At 44.9% G+C, this 14,413-nt stretch overlaps 1 long non-coding RNA gene across 1 annotated transcript in view; it reads right to left on the minus strand.

Annotated features, from left to right (window-relative positions):
• LOC140738738 (uncharacterized) overlaps positions 1-14,413 on the minus strand; it is a 64,933-nt gene that overhangs the window by 36,655 nt on the left and 13,865 nt on the right. The gene's annotated exons all lie outside the window — the stretch shown is intronic.

The raw sequence follows: 14,413 nt of genomic DNA on the forward strand, positions 1-14,413 counted from the left end.
CGAAGTGTTGCCTCACCTGGAAGGACTGTTTGGGTTGCTGAATAGAGGAGAGGGAGGAGGTGAATGGGCAGGTGTAGCACTTCTTCCACTTGCAGGGAGAAGTGCCAGGAGGGAGATTAGTGGGAAGGGACGAATAAACAGGGGGGGGGTCATCGAGGGAGCAACCCCAATGGAAAGTTGAGAGAGGGAGGGAGGTAAAGATGTGTTGGTGGGTATGATGGCGGTAGTTGTGGAGAATGATGTATTCAATGGTAGGTGAGGACAAAAGGAACAGTGGGAAGGTGGGGTGAGGGCCAGTGTCCAGGAAGTGGAGGAGACACGGGTTAGGGCAGCATGGAGGAAGGAAAACCATGTTCTTTGAAGAAGGGCACCACTGAATGTCCCGGAAAGGAAAGCCACATCCTAGAAACAGATGCAGCAGAGATAGAAACATAGAAAACCTGGAGCACAATACAGGCCCTTCGGCCTATAGTGCTGTGCTGAACATGTACTTACTTAGAAATTACCTAAGGTTCCCCATAGCCCTCTATTTTAGATGAAGTAACTCAGAAAAAGGAATAGCATTTTTACAGGAAACAGAGAGGGGAGAGGTATGGTCAAGATAGCCATGGGAATCGGTAGGCTTATAAAATATATTGGTGTACAGTTTGTCTCCAGAAGATGGAGTTGAGAGATCGAGAGAGATGTCAGAAATGGACCAAGTAAATTTGGAGGCAGGGTGGAAGTTGGAGGCAAAGTTGATGAAATTGACGAGCTCAGCATGGGTGCATGAAGCAACACCAATGCAGTCATTAATGCGGCACAGAAAGAGTTGGGGAGCTTTACCGGAATTCAAGGACATTGCCTCTTAATAAAAGGACATCGTTTAGAACAGAGATGAGGAAGAATCTCTTTAGCCAGAGGGTGGTGAATCTATGGAATTCATTGCCACAGAGGGCTGTGGAGGCCAGATCACTGAGTGTACTTAATGCAGAAATTGATAGGTTCTTGATTGATAAAGCAGGTGAAGGGTACAAAGCCTTCCCCATGCATAGATACAGCCACAAGGCAGTGGAGGGTCAAGATCGGTTTTCCTTCTCCTAGATGAGCTGTCAACCATAGCTGACAAGCCCCATCTGCCTGAAGTGACCGGTTTTAAGGCACCGGTAATGCGCCTTTGCCCCTTCTCCTTTCAATAGCCAAGCCACATATGGAGGGTAGGAGCTGGACTTGGTTATCGGAGGGTATTTGAGACACATGGCATTGGGACTCAATAGGTTGAATACCTATGCATATCCTATGCATACTCCCCATCATTTTGTATACCTATACGGAGGAAGAAAATCAGCTAACGCCACCCCTCCAACTCCACACCCCCATTCTCCTTCATGACAGCAAACACATCCTCCTTAATACCACATTATCCACGTACCCCTCCCTGAACTTCTCTCCTCCTTGGCGAGTACAGTTCATTTCGAACTCCACCACCCATATTGCCTAGCTTTACACATTGATTACCCTTCTGGTCCCGAAGGGGACACATTCACTCCCTGCTTCCCCTCTTGCTGCTGATAGACTTACATTGTCCTTGGGTTCCCCTTCATCCAGCCTGCCAAGCATGTTTCATGCTCCTTTTTGCCCTCCTAGTACCTTTAAGTTCTCTCCTCTACCTGATGCCTCTTCCTTGGGCATCTGAAGAGATTGACTCTATTCCAGTAGCTGCTACTACGAAATACCTCCTTCAGAACCCTTTATCTGGGGTTTCATCCCCTTGCCATCTTGGCCCTTCACTCTCACTGGAACCTGCTGGCCCTGAACCTTTATGGACTCCCTTTGCTAAGGACTGTTAGTTAACATTTTAGTCCTGATGAATGGTCTCGGCCCAAAACGTCGACAACGCTTCTCCCTATAGGTGCATTCTACCAGCATTTTGTGTGTGTGTTGCTAACATTTTAAATGATGGTTAAGCTATCATTTCATCCTCAAGCATTGGTTCCCAGTCTACTTACATCAAGCCCTCACTCACACGACTGATAACCGCCTTCCCCCCTGTTTAGTACCTTAACCTGAGATACACAGACATAAAATGTTATATGTCCAGCACAGTAAGTCCCTTCATCCCACAATGCTATGCTGACCTTTTCAAATTTACCCTTTCCATTACTAACTTAAAGAATGATGGTCACTGTTCCTCCCCCCTTCCCCCCACCACCCCCAACCCTTCGAACCCCTGCCTCGATTCATTTCCTGGAGTAAGGTGGAGAACAGCCCTGTATCTCGGGGGAATTTGCAATGGAACTAATATCTGATTCTGTGCATTATGGACCCAAGCCCATGACTCCTGTCTGTACCAAGAAATATTTAAGCGTTGGGTCTCTGGACACCTCCATAAAACAGGAAGGAAGTGGACTGTTTATAGTTTGTCACCGTGCAAGTTGTTCAAATGATCAATGCTGTCTTTCTGACTTCATCCACGTCTGCTGAAGGGGGTGGGGTGTGAAGAGAAACAGTTTATAACTGTTCCACTTAAATTGGTTAGTCATTTCGCCCAGCGTCAGGGTGTTCTAATTAATTATGGCTCCACTTCTGAAGTCCAAGCTCAGTATTTATTTATTGGATACATCTCTTTCTTTGTGAAAGCTAACAAATTAAAGCACTTGTGATAATTGTTTTTGGAATACACTTGTATTTGGCCATGGAATAGCAATGAGACAAAGTACCTACTTCACATCAGACTCATCGAGACTTGGGTTAGGGTAAGGGTACACACGAATGGGCAGCTAACTGGAAGTTCTGAAGTAATTGCATGCATGATTTTCCTGAATATTCCCCTAAAACATAGAACACTACAGCACAAGTTCATGTTCAAATTCCAATTTAATTGCCATTCAGCATGCACATGAATACAGCTAAACGAAACAGTTTTCCTCTGGGGCCAAGGTGCAAAACACAGAACCATAGTCACAAATAACACACAGCACATATAGAACATATAATCATGATAACAGAAAAACATACAGTTACAGCTCCATCACCATCCAGTACAGCTCCATCACTATCCAGTACAGCTACATCACTTTCCAGTACAGCTCCATCACTATCCAGTATAGCTACATCACTTTCCAGTACAGCTCCATCACTAACAAGTGGAACTCCATCACTAATAAGTGCAGCTCCATTTCTAACAAGTACAGCTCCATCACTATCCAGTACAGCTCTGTCACTAACTACTGCAGCTCCATCACTCTCCATTACAGCTCCATCACTAACAAGTACAACTCCATCACTAACAAGTACAGCTCCATCACTAACAAGTACAACTCCATCACTAACAAGTATAGCTCCATCATTATCCAGTATAGCTCCAGCACTATCCAGTGCAGCTCTGTCACTAACTACTGCAGTTCCATCACTCTCAATTACAGCTCCATCACTAATAAGTGCAACTCCATCATTATCCAGAATGGTTCCATCACTATCCAGTACAGCTCCATCACTAATAAGTGCAGCTCCAGATCTAACAAGTGCAGCTCCAGATCTAAGAAGTGCAGCTTCATCACTAATAAGTACAACTCCATCACTAACAAGTACAGCTCCATCATTATCCAGTATGGCTCCAACACTATCCAGTGCAACTCTATCATTAACAACTATAGCTCCATCACCATCCAGTACAGCTCCATCACTAACAAGTGCAGCTCCATCACTAATAAGTGCAGCTCCATCACTATCTAGTACAGCTCTGTCACTATCAAATGCAGTTCCATCTCCATCTACTGTAGCTCCATCACTAACAAGTGCATCTCCATCACCATCCAACACAGCTCCACCACTATCCAGTGCAGGTCCTGACCTGAATGTGAGTCCACATCTGTGTTCACATGACCGGGAGGGTTTCCTTTTGAGATTCCGCATGTGATCACATGAGCTGCCCTGATGGGGAAGGGGCTGCCATTAACAAACTCATTGTCTCACTCACAGCAAACACACATGCACCAAGGACACCTCCCTCATTGTCATCTACATCTCATTAAAATGTACAGGCAGTTGCAGGGCCTCAAAGACATGTGGATTAGGAGCACAACTGACCACTGTAATTCCCTCTCGAGTGTAGGTGATTGGCAGGAATTTTTTTGGGAACTTCAGGAGAATAAAACAAGATAGAGTTAGGTTAAGGATGGACATCTAATGGTCAGCAATGAATCAATGGGCCGAAGGGCCTTTTCATCGCTGTATTCCCCCATAGCTTCATGACCTGACAGAGTGAAGGCAGGGTTCACATTCCTCTGCAACACACACAAAATGCTGGAGGAACTCGCAGGCCAGGCGGCATCTATGGAAAAGAGTGAACAGTCAAAGTTTCAGGCTAAGACCCTTCAGCAGCACTGGAAAGGAATAGGAAAGGTCACAGCAAGAAGGTGGGGGCAGGGGAGGAAGAAGTGCATGGAGAGGGGGAGGGGTGAAGTAAAGAGCAGGGAAGTGATTGGTGAAAGAGATAAAAACCTGGAGAAAGGGGAATCTGACAGGAGAGGACAGAAGGCTACCGAGATGAAACAAGAAGTTTTGCTCCTGCAAGCTGAGTGTGGCCTCATCACGACAGTAGAGGAGGCCGTGGACTGGCAGGTCAGAATGGGAATGGGAAGTAAAATTGAAATGGGTGGCTATCAGGAGATCCCGCTTTTTCGGGCGGACAGAGCACAGGTGCTCGGCGAAGCGGTCTCCCAATCTACGTCGGGTCTCACCGATATACAGGCGGCCACACCGGGAACATCGAATGCTGTAAATGAGCCCGAACAGACTCACAGTTGAAGTGTCACCTCACCTGGAAGGACCATCTGGGGCCCTGAATGGTAGTGAGGGAGGAGGTGTAGAGACAGGTGTGGCACCTGTTTGCTTGCAAGGATTAGTGCCAGGAAGGAGTACAGTGGGACAGGATGAATGGACAAGGGAGTCGCATAGGGAGCGATCCCTGTGGAAAGCAGTAAGTAGGGGGGAGGAAATGATGTGCTTGGTGGTGGGATCCCATTGGAGATGGCAGAAGTTACAGAGAATTATGTGCTGGGCACGGAGGCTGGTGGGGTAGTAGGTGAGGACAAGAGGAGCCCTATCCCTAGTGTGGCAGCGAGAGGAGGGGTTTAAGGGCAGTTGTGTGTGAAATGGAAGAGCTACAGGCAATGACTTTCAGAATTCCCTGCCCCTGAGTCTGTGGAGGCTTGATCTATGACAAGCTGAACATGGAAGAATCTTTCGAGATTAAGGACATTGGTTAGTGTGATATAATGGACAGACCAAGGATAGGGTGATGCTGAGATGACAGACCAGCCATGATCTGATTGAATGGAGCAAACACAGAAAGCTGAATAATTCCTGTTCAGTGTCATCTGGTTTGTTTGAGAAAATCCTGAACATATAGAAGATTTAGGGAAGATTTAGCAGAGTGTTTCTCATTGGCAAACAGGTCAGACACTAAAAGCAGAAGGTAATTGCCAAACAACCAGAGATGATGCGAAAACAAATGATTGAGTGCAGCCAGCTACTGCAGTTTAGAGAGCACAGTCTGTGAGAGGGGAGGGATCAGTGTTAAAAGGAGATGAGCAGCAGAGAGTGAAAAAAACCAGTGGTCTATGGGCAAAGGCTGGAGCAATGGGAGGAACTGGGAACTGGTTGAAGAAGGCTGCATAGATATGATGTGTGAATGGCCTTTCCTGATCCCATTTAGAGAGTTAAATTGCAACATTTGTGAATGCTGGTTAGACCCACTAGAGGTATTGTGTGCAGTCTGGTCACCACACTGTAGGAAAGATGTGGGTGTGCAGAAGAGATTCACCAGGATGTTTCCCAGATTGGAGAACTTCAGTTATGGGAAAAGACTGGATAGGCGAGGATTTTTTTTTGCCTGGAGTGTAGGAGGCTGTGGGGGACCTTCATAGTTTCCAATAAGGTTGGCAGTGTTGTGGATAGTGTAGAAGGTTTTCATAGGTTAAGAAGGGTCATTGATAGGATGCAGAGCTGGGCTGAGAAATGGTGGATGTTCAATCTGGAAGAGTGTGAAGTGATATACATGGGAAAGTTGAACTTGAAGACAGAGTACATGGTTAATGTCCTGATTCTCAGCAGAGTGGAGGAACAGAGGAATCGTGAGGCCCACGTGAATAGGTTCTCCCAAAGTTGCCGCACGAGTTGATAGAGTGGTTAAGAAAGCTATGGGGTGTTTGCCTTCATTAGTTGGAGGGATTGAGTTCAAGAGTCACGAGGTAGTGTTGCAGCTCTATAAACTCTGGTTTGACTACACTTCAAACATTGTGTTCAATTCTTATTGCCTCATTATATGAAGAATGTGGAAGCTTTAGGAAGAATGCAGAGGCGATTTAACAAGATACTGTTTGGATTAGACAGAATAAGACCATTATATGACCATAAGACATAGGTGCAGAAATATGCCATTTCAGCCCATCGAGTATGCTCCAACATACCATCAAGGCTGATTTATTATCCCGTTCAACCCCATTCTTCTACATTCTCCCAATAAACTTTGACACCCTAACAAATCAAGAACCAATCAACCTCTGTTTTAAATATACCCAGTGACATTCTCCACAGCTGTCTGTGGCAATGAATTCCACAGATTCAACCTCCCCGCCCCCAGCTAAAAAAATTCCTCCAGATCTCTGTTCTAACTGGACATCCGTCTATTCTGAAGCTGTGCCCTCTGGTCTTAGACTCCCCCACTATAGGAAACATCCTCTCAATTTCTACTGTGTCTGAGCCTTGCAGTATGAGATGCCCCTTCTGAACTCCAGACCAGAGCCATCAAATGCTCCTCATACATTAAGCCTTTCATTCCCAGAATCATTCGTGTATGAGGAAGGGTTAAGAGAACTAGGGCTTTTCTCCCTGCAGAGGGGGATGAGAGATGACTTGATAGAGGTGTACAAGATGATAAGAGGCATGGATCATATAGATAGCCAGAGACATTTCCCAGGGTGGAAATGGCTAATACAAGGGAGCATAATTTTAAGATGATTGTAGGTAAATGTGGGGTTGGGGGTGGTCAGAGGAAGGTTTTTTACATAGACAGTGGTGAGTGCATGGAACACCCTGCCAGGGTTGGTGGCAGAGGGATGTTGCAGAAACTCTTTGATCAGATATGACAGAGGCATTTAAGAGGCTGTTAGGTAGGCACATGAAAGCACAGAGAATGGAGTGATATGGACTACGTGCAGGCAGAAGTGACTAGTATAATAAGTATAACAGCTTGAATAGAAGGCTATGTGGTAGGGAAAGGTTAGATCGATCTTAAAGTAGGTTAAATGCTCAACAAATCAAAGTGGGCCAGAGAGCCTGTACTGACAGACAGACAGACATACTTTATTGATCCCGAGGGAAATTGGGTTTTGTTACAGCCGCACCAACCAAGAATAGTGAAGAAATATAGCAATATAAAACCATAAATAATTAAATAATAATAAGTTAATCATGCCCAGTGGAAATAAGTCCAGGACTAGTCTATTGGCTCAGGGTATCTGACACTCCGAGGGAGGAGTTGTAAAGTTTGATGGCCACAGGCAGGAATGACTTCCTATGACGCTCAGTGTTACATCTTGGTGGAATGAGTCTCTGGCTGAATGTACTCCTGTGCCTAACCAGTACATTATGGAGTGGATGGGAGTCATTGTCCAAGATGGCATGCAACTTGGACAGCATCCTCTTTTCAGACACCACCGTCAGAGAGTCCAGTTCCACCCCCACAACATCACTGGCCTTAAGAATGAGTTTGTTGATTCTGTTGGTGTCTGATACCCTCAGCCTGCTGCCCCAGCACACAACAGCAAACATGATAGCACTGGCCACCACAGACTCGTAGAACATCCTCAGCATCGTCCGGCAGATGTTAAAGGACGTCAGCCTCCTCAGGAAATAGAGACGGCTCTGACCCTTCTTGAAGACAGCCTCAGTGTTCTTTGACCTTTACTGTACTGTAATGTTGCATGTTCTATGCTTATAAATTTATTATAGATTTTGATAGAGTAGATAGTCAGGATTTTATATTGAACACAGAAGCTCAATGGAATATGCCAAACTAACAAGCTATTGTACATATTATACTAGCTACTTCTGCCTGCATTTAGCCCATATCACTCCGTTCTCTGTGCATATATTTGCCTATCTAACAGCCTCTTAAACGCATCTATTATATCCACCTCCACCACCATCCCAAGCAGCACATTCCAAGCATCCACCACTTTCTTCTTTAATCCATTTTGCTCCTTATGGAGCATAGGGCCTCAACAAAAATCCTCCACTTCCTGCGATCTCTAGCAGATGTTTTTGCAGTCTCCCAAGTTTGGCCGACGGCTTTCAGTTCATCCAAAAGCCTACGCCTCCAGGTTTGCTTTGGGCGACCTCTTCTTCTCTTCCCTTGTGGATTCCATTCGAGTGATTGTCGAGTGACATTCGACTGGCTCTTCCCCAAGTAGTGGCCGACCCATCTCCACTTCCTCCTCCTTGTCTGGAATACAATGGGCTCTTGGTTTGCCCTCTTCCATAGGTCTAGGTTTGACACTCTGTCGTACCACTTGAGGCGGAGGATCTGCCGGAGGCATTTGTTGAGAAAGATCTGGATCTTGTTGCAGCTGGTGTTAGTGATTCTCCATGTTTCGGATCCATATAGCAGGATGGCTTTCACATTGGAGCTGAATATACGGAGCTTAGTTTTGACAGAGATGGCCATAGATCTCCAAACAGGTCACAGGGTTGTGAAGGCATGTTGGGCTTTTCCGATTCTTGCTCTGATGTCCTCATCTGTACCTCCTGATTTACTGATTTTGCTTCCGAGGTAGGTGAATTTGTCTACATCTTCAACTATTTGTCCTTCAATCCGTAATGGCTCCTCTTGTTTGTTATTAATGCGTAGAACTTTGGTCTTCTCCTGACTGATCTTAAGGCCTACTCGCTGTGAGGTCTCTCCCAAGGAATCTACTTTCTTTTGCATATCTTGAAGCCGGTGTGAGAGAAGAGCGAGATCATCTGCAAATGCCAGGTCTTCCAATTTCCCTGTTAACGTCCACTGGATGCCTCTCTCTAAGCCAGCATAGCCCAGTCGAGTACCACAAGAAAAAGTAGAGGCGACAGCAGGCATCCCTGTCTGACTCCAGTAGTGACCAGGAACTCTTCAGTCAGTCTCCCATCGTGGATGACCCTGCATGAGAAGCCATCATAAAGCTGCTTGATGATATTCACCATCTCGTCCAGTACACCACAGTGTCGTAAGATGCTCCACATTGACTTTCTGTCCAGGCTGTCAAATGCCTTCTCAAAATCAATAAAACACACATATAGTGGAGTTTGCCATTCTATTGTCTGCTCCACAATGACTCTAAGTGTAGCTATCTGGTCAATGCATGATCTCTCTTTCCTGAACCCTGCCTGCTCTAAGTCTCTGGTCAATGGCGTCTTTCATCCGCTCCAAGATGACCCTGGTGAGAACTTTGCTAGGAATGGACAACAAGGTGATCCCCCTCCACTTGTCACATAGTGAAAGATCTCCAGATTTTGGCAGCTTCTTCCAAGGGAAGGGACAAGGAGTCCCTTCTTCCAATCTGATGGGATCTCTCCTGTTCTCCATATCAAATTCAGCAGTATATGCAAATGGTCCACCATAACCTCTCCACCCTCTTTCAATGCTTCTGCAGGAATGTTGTGTCCTCCAGCAGCCTTGCCATTCTTCAGGCTTTTCAGGGCTTTTCAAATTTCTTGCTTGGTGATTTCACCTATATTGATGATGAGTGGGTCTCCAGGCTCCAGGTCAGCTGGGTTCTGTGGTGGTGGTCTATTTAATACTTCCTGGAAGTGTTCCTTCCATCTCGCCAGCTGATCTTCAACTGAAGTGAGCAGATGGCCTGTCTTGTCTCTAACAGGTCTGTTGAAATTGCTTTTCTTCCCTCTCAAAAGTTTAGTTGTCGTGTAGAGTGCCTTGAGGACCCCTTTACTGGCCGCTGTGTCTGCTTGCTCTGCTATTTCATTGAAGTTTGACCTCTTGTCCTTTCTGAGCTGTTTCTTCAACTCCTTGGCCATCACGCTGTACCTGTTCGCGGTGATTTGTTTCTCTTGCCGGTTTCTGGCCTGATTCAACTCCTGTTTGAGCTTTTTCCTCTCCTCCACCTTCTGCCATGTTTCGTCTCTGATCCAAGGTTTACTGTTGACTGGTGGTCTTCCCAGTACTTCTTCGCAGGCTCCTACAGTGGCCTGCTTGAAGGTAATCCGGGCGTGTTCCACTGTTCTCTCATCTTGTTCCTCTATTTGAAGAGCCCCAAAGCGGTTTTGCAAGGCGATGTGGAAATCTTTCTTGTTCTCTTCCGTCTGTAGTTTTCTAACATCAAACTTTATTCGCATGTTCTGTTGCTTCTTCTTGGCTGACAGCTTCATCTTCAGCTTTGCAACAACCAAATGGTGGTCAGATCCAATATCTGCTCCTCTTTTGGCTCTCACATCTTGCAATGAACTTCTCCAGCGTTGGCGGACTATGACGTGATCAATCTGGTTCTCTGTTTGATGATCAGGTGAGACCCAGGTTATCTTGTGGCAGTGTCAGTGGGGAAAGAGGGTACCTCCAATGGTCAGTTCATTGAAGGCACAGAAGTCGGTAAGGAGTTCTCCATTTTCATTCATATTCTCCAAAGCATTCTGGCCCATCTCTCTCTCCCTGCCAGTGTTATCACTGCCTACTTAGGCATTCAGATCCCCTATGACGATCAACATATCTTGCTTAGGTGCCTTTCCAACTACTGCTTGAAGCTGGGTGTAGAAGAGATCTTTTTCTTCTTCCTCTGCGTTGTTAGTTGAGGCGTAGCACAGGATAATGGATACCTTCTGGAATCTGGACTCAAACCTGGCTGTGATGATACGGTTGGACACTGGTTCCCATTCTATCAAACTTCTGGCTGCTTCTTTGGACAACGTCAGGGCCACACCAGCCTCATGCGGGTCTTCCTCTTTTTCTTTGCCGGAATAGAGCAGAGTTTCTCCCGTCTGCAGTTTGGTCTCACCAAATCACCCTTTCAACTTGAGCAGTCACCTTCAGGAACTATAGACTTGGACCACAAAATCCCTCTGGACATCAACACAACTAAATGTCCTGCCATTGACTGAATGATCTCCCAACATGTAAACATTCGTAAATGTATTAAACTCCATGTGCCATTTCCTTGCCCCTATCCGCAAATGATCTATAAACCATTGTACTCAGTGATTATCTGCTGCACTGTCTACAACACAACCAATCTTTGTATTGTCTGTGAAATTACTCACCCACATATCCATACATACGGCTTATTTACATAAGTCACAATTTGCAGAGGATGGATCTCTGCACCACTAGTACAGAGATCTCCACTGGACCTCTGGGCAAACTACATCCCATCAACCACTAACCTCTGTTTTCTACAGGCAAGCCAATTCTAAATCTGAACTGCCAAGTCAGCATGTATCTTAAACTTCTGGATGAGCCTCCCATGAGGGACCCTATCAAACACTTCACTAAAAACCCATTAAGACAACATCCACAGCTCAACCTTCATCAACCACCTTGTCACCTCATCAAAAAACTCAATCAAGTTAGTAGGACAAATCAGAATGAGAATCAGAATCAGAATCAGGTTTATTATCACTGGCATGTGACATGAAATTTGTTATCTTAGCAGCAGCAGTTCAATGCAATACATAATCTAGCAGAGAAAAAATAATAAATAAAATAATAATAATAATTAATAATTAATAAGTAAATCAATTACATTATTTTGAATAGATTTGAAATCGTGCAAAAACAGAAATACTGTATATTAAAATGTAGTGAGGTGGTGTCCAAAGATTCAATATCCATTTAGGAATCAGATGACAGATGGGAAGAACCTGTTCCTGAATTGCTATGTGTATGCCTTCAGGCTTCTGTACCTCCTTCTTGATGATAAGTGAGAAAAGGGCACGCCCTGGGTGCTGGAGGTCCTTAATAATGGACGCTGCCTTTCTGAGGCACCACACTCTGATGATGTCCTGGGTACGTTGTAGGCTAGTATCCAAGATGGAGCTGAGTAGATTTACAACCTTCTGCAGCTTCTTTTGGTCCTGTGCAGTAGCCCCTCCATACCAGACAGTGATGCAGCCTGTCAGAATGCTCTCCACAGTACAACTATAGAAGTTTTTGAGTATATTTCTTGACATACCAAATCTCTTCAAACTCCTAATAAAGTAAGCTGCTGTCTTGCCTTCAAAGACATGCTGACTGTCCCTAATTAGATTATGGTTTTGAAATCCTCATAAATCCTATCCCTAAGGATCCTCTCTAGTTGCTTGCCCACCACTGAGATAATGGTTCACCTTTTACCTCATTTCCCATTTGAAGATCTTGAGCAGAAGTCCCCTGCAAATATGCTATGCCTCAGATAATGCTGGAAATCATTCGACCATCTTATCAATCTGTTCTTCTACATTTCCATGTCTTATCACTCTAAGCCAGTCAGTTTCTCCCCATGTATTGTGTATTCCTTTCCCTAGCTGCACCTCCCCATATACATTACATCACACTTCCCCAGGCTGAATTCCATTGACACTCATTTTCTGCCTAGTTGAGCAAGCCATCAGTATCTCCCACAGGCAAGTCTATTCCTCCTCACTGCCAGTCGCCAAGCTAATTTCACTTCTTATTGAACTGTAGTATTAATCTGTGTTTCTGATGTGAAATATCTGTTTTTGTCTCGTCCTATCCCTGCACATTTCTCACCCAGGGGGACCTGCATTTGATATTCCTGCCCTTTCTCTTTGTGTGTACCTCCTTACTTCCAACCCTTGGATTTCCATTCTGCTCTGGGACCATCTGCAGGTCACTAAATAAATCAGTTCTGGTTTGGTAACAAAAACCCACTTGTGCTCTCTCTTTCTGAGCTCTGACAAAGTCTTTAACCTGCATGTTAGCTCGGGTTCTCTTTCAACTCTGACACAGTGGTGTCAAGAAAACAGCCCCTCCCTCAGTGTCGCAAAAACAAAGGAGCTGGTTGTGGACTACAGGAGGAACAGAGACAGGCTAACCGCTATTGGCATCAATGGATCTGGAGTTGAGAGGGTGAACAACTTCAAGTTCCTTGGCATCCACATCACTGAGGACCTCACGTGGTCTGTACACACCATCTGTGTGGTGAAAAAGGCACAACAGCGCCTCTTTCGCCTCAGACAGTTGAGGAAGTTTGGTATGGGCCCCTAAATCCTAAGAACTTTCTAGAAGGGCACAATTGAGAGCATCCTGACTGGCTGCATCACTGCCTGGTATGGGAACTGTACCTCCCTTAATTGCAGGATTCTGCAGAGAGTGGTGCGGACAGCCCAGCGCATCTGTAGTTGTGAACTTCCCATGATTCAGGACATTTACAAACACAGGTGTGTAAAATGGGCTCGTAGGATCATTGGGGACCCAAGCCATCCCAACCACAATCTATTCCAGTTGCTACCATCCAAGAAGTGATACCGCAATAATAAAAGCCAGGACCAACAGGCTCTGGGACAACTTCTTCCACCAGGCCATCAGACTGATGAACTCACACTGATTTGAGTGTACTCTAAATTACATTGACTGTTCTATTTATTATAAATTATTTCAAGTTACTATGATTGCACATTGCACACATAGACGGAGATGTAGTGTAAACACTTCTACTCCTCATATATGTGAAGGATGTAAGAAATAAAGTCAATTCAATTCAATTCAATCACTGGTCTGTCTGACCTGCTGAATGTTTCCAGCTTTTTCTGTTTCCTTTCCAGTTTGGTAAAATTTGCCTAACCCTATTTTAGAATCTTCACTTTTTTATTTTCACATTCCTTTTCTACTGTAAGTGCATGGAGTGCTTAATAGGCCACATTTGAAATACTGTCAGCAACCCCAGCTTCCACCACTCTCAGGCAGGTGTTCCAGATACTCAACCTGTTGAAGGACCCAAAACATTGATATTTATTCCCGTCTGTAGGTACTGCCTGACCTGCTGAGTTCCTCCAGCAGTTTGTGTGTGTTACTCCCAATGTGGCCTAACCAAAGTTTTACACAGTTGCTACATAACTTCCCTACTTTTATATTTAATACCCTGACTAATGAAGACAAGCATGCTCTGCACTTTCTATACCAACCTGTTCACTGCTGTTGCTTATTTTGGGAAGCTATGTATATCAATGTTCCTAAAGGCCCTGCTATTTACTGCATAATGTCCTTATATGTTTGACTTCCCAATACCTCACATGTGTCCTAATTAAACTCTATCCCATTGGAACCATATCCAAAACACAATAAATTCTTCAGATGCTGAAACTCCAAAGTAACACACACAAAGTGCTGGAGGAACTCAAAAAGTCAGACAGCATCTATGGAAATGGGCAAATGGTTCATGTTTTGTGC

Source organism: Hemitrygon akajei, chromosome 14, assembly GCF_048418815.1.
Source record: "Hemitrygon akajei chromosome 14, sHemAka1.3, whole genome shotgun sequence".
NCBI lineage: Eukaryota > Metazoa > Chordata > Chondrichthyes > Myliobatiformes > Dasyatidae > Hemitrygon > Hemitrygon akajei.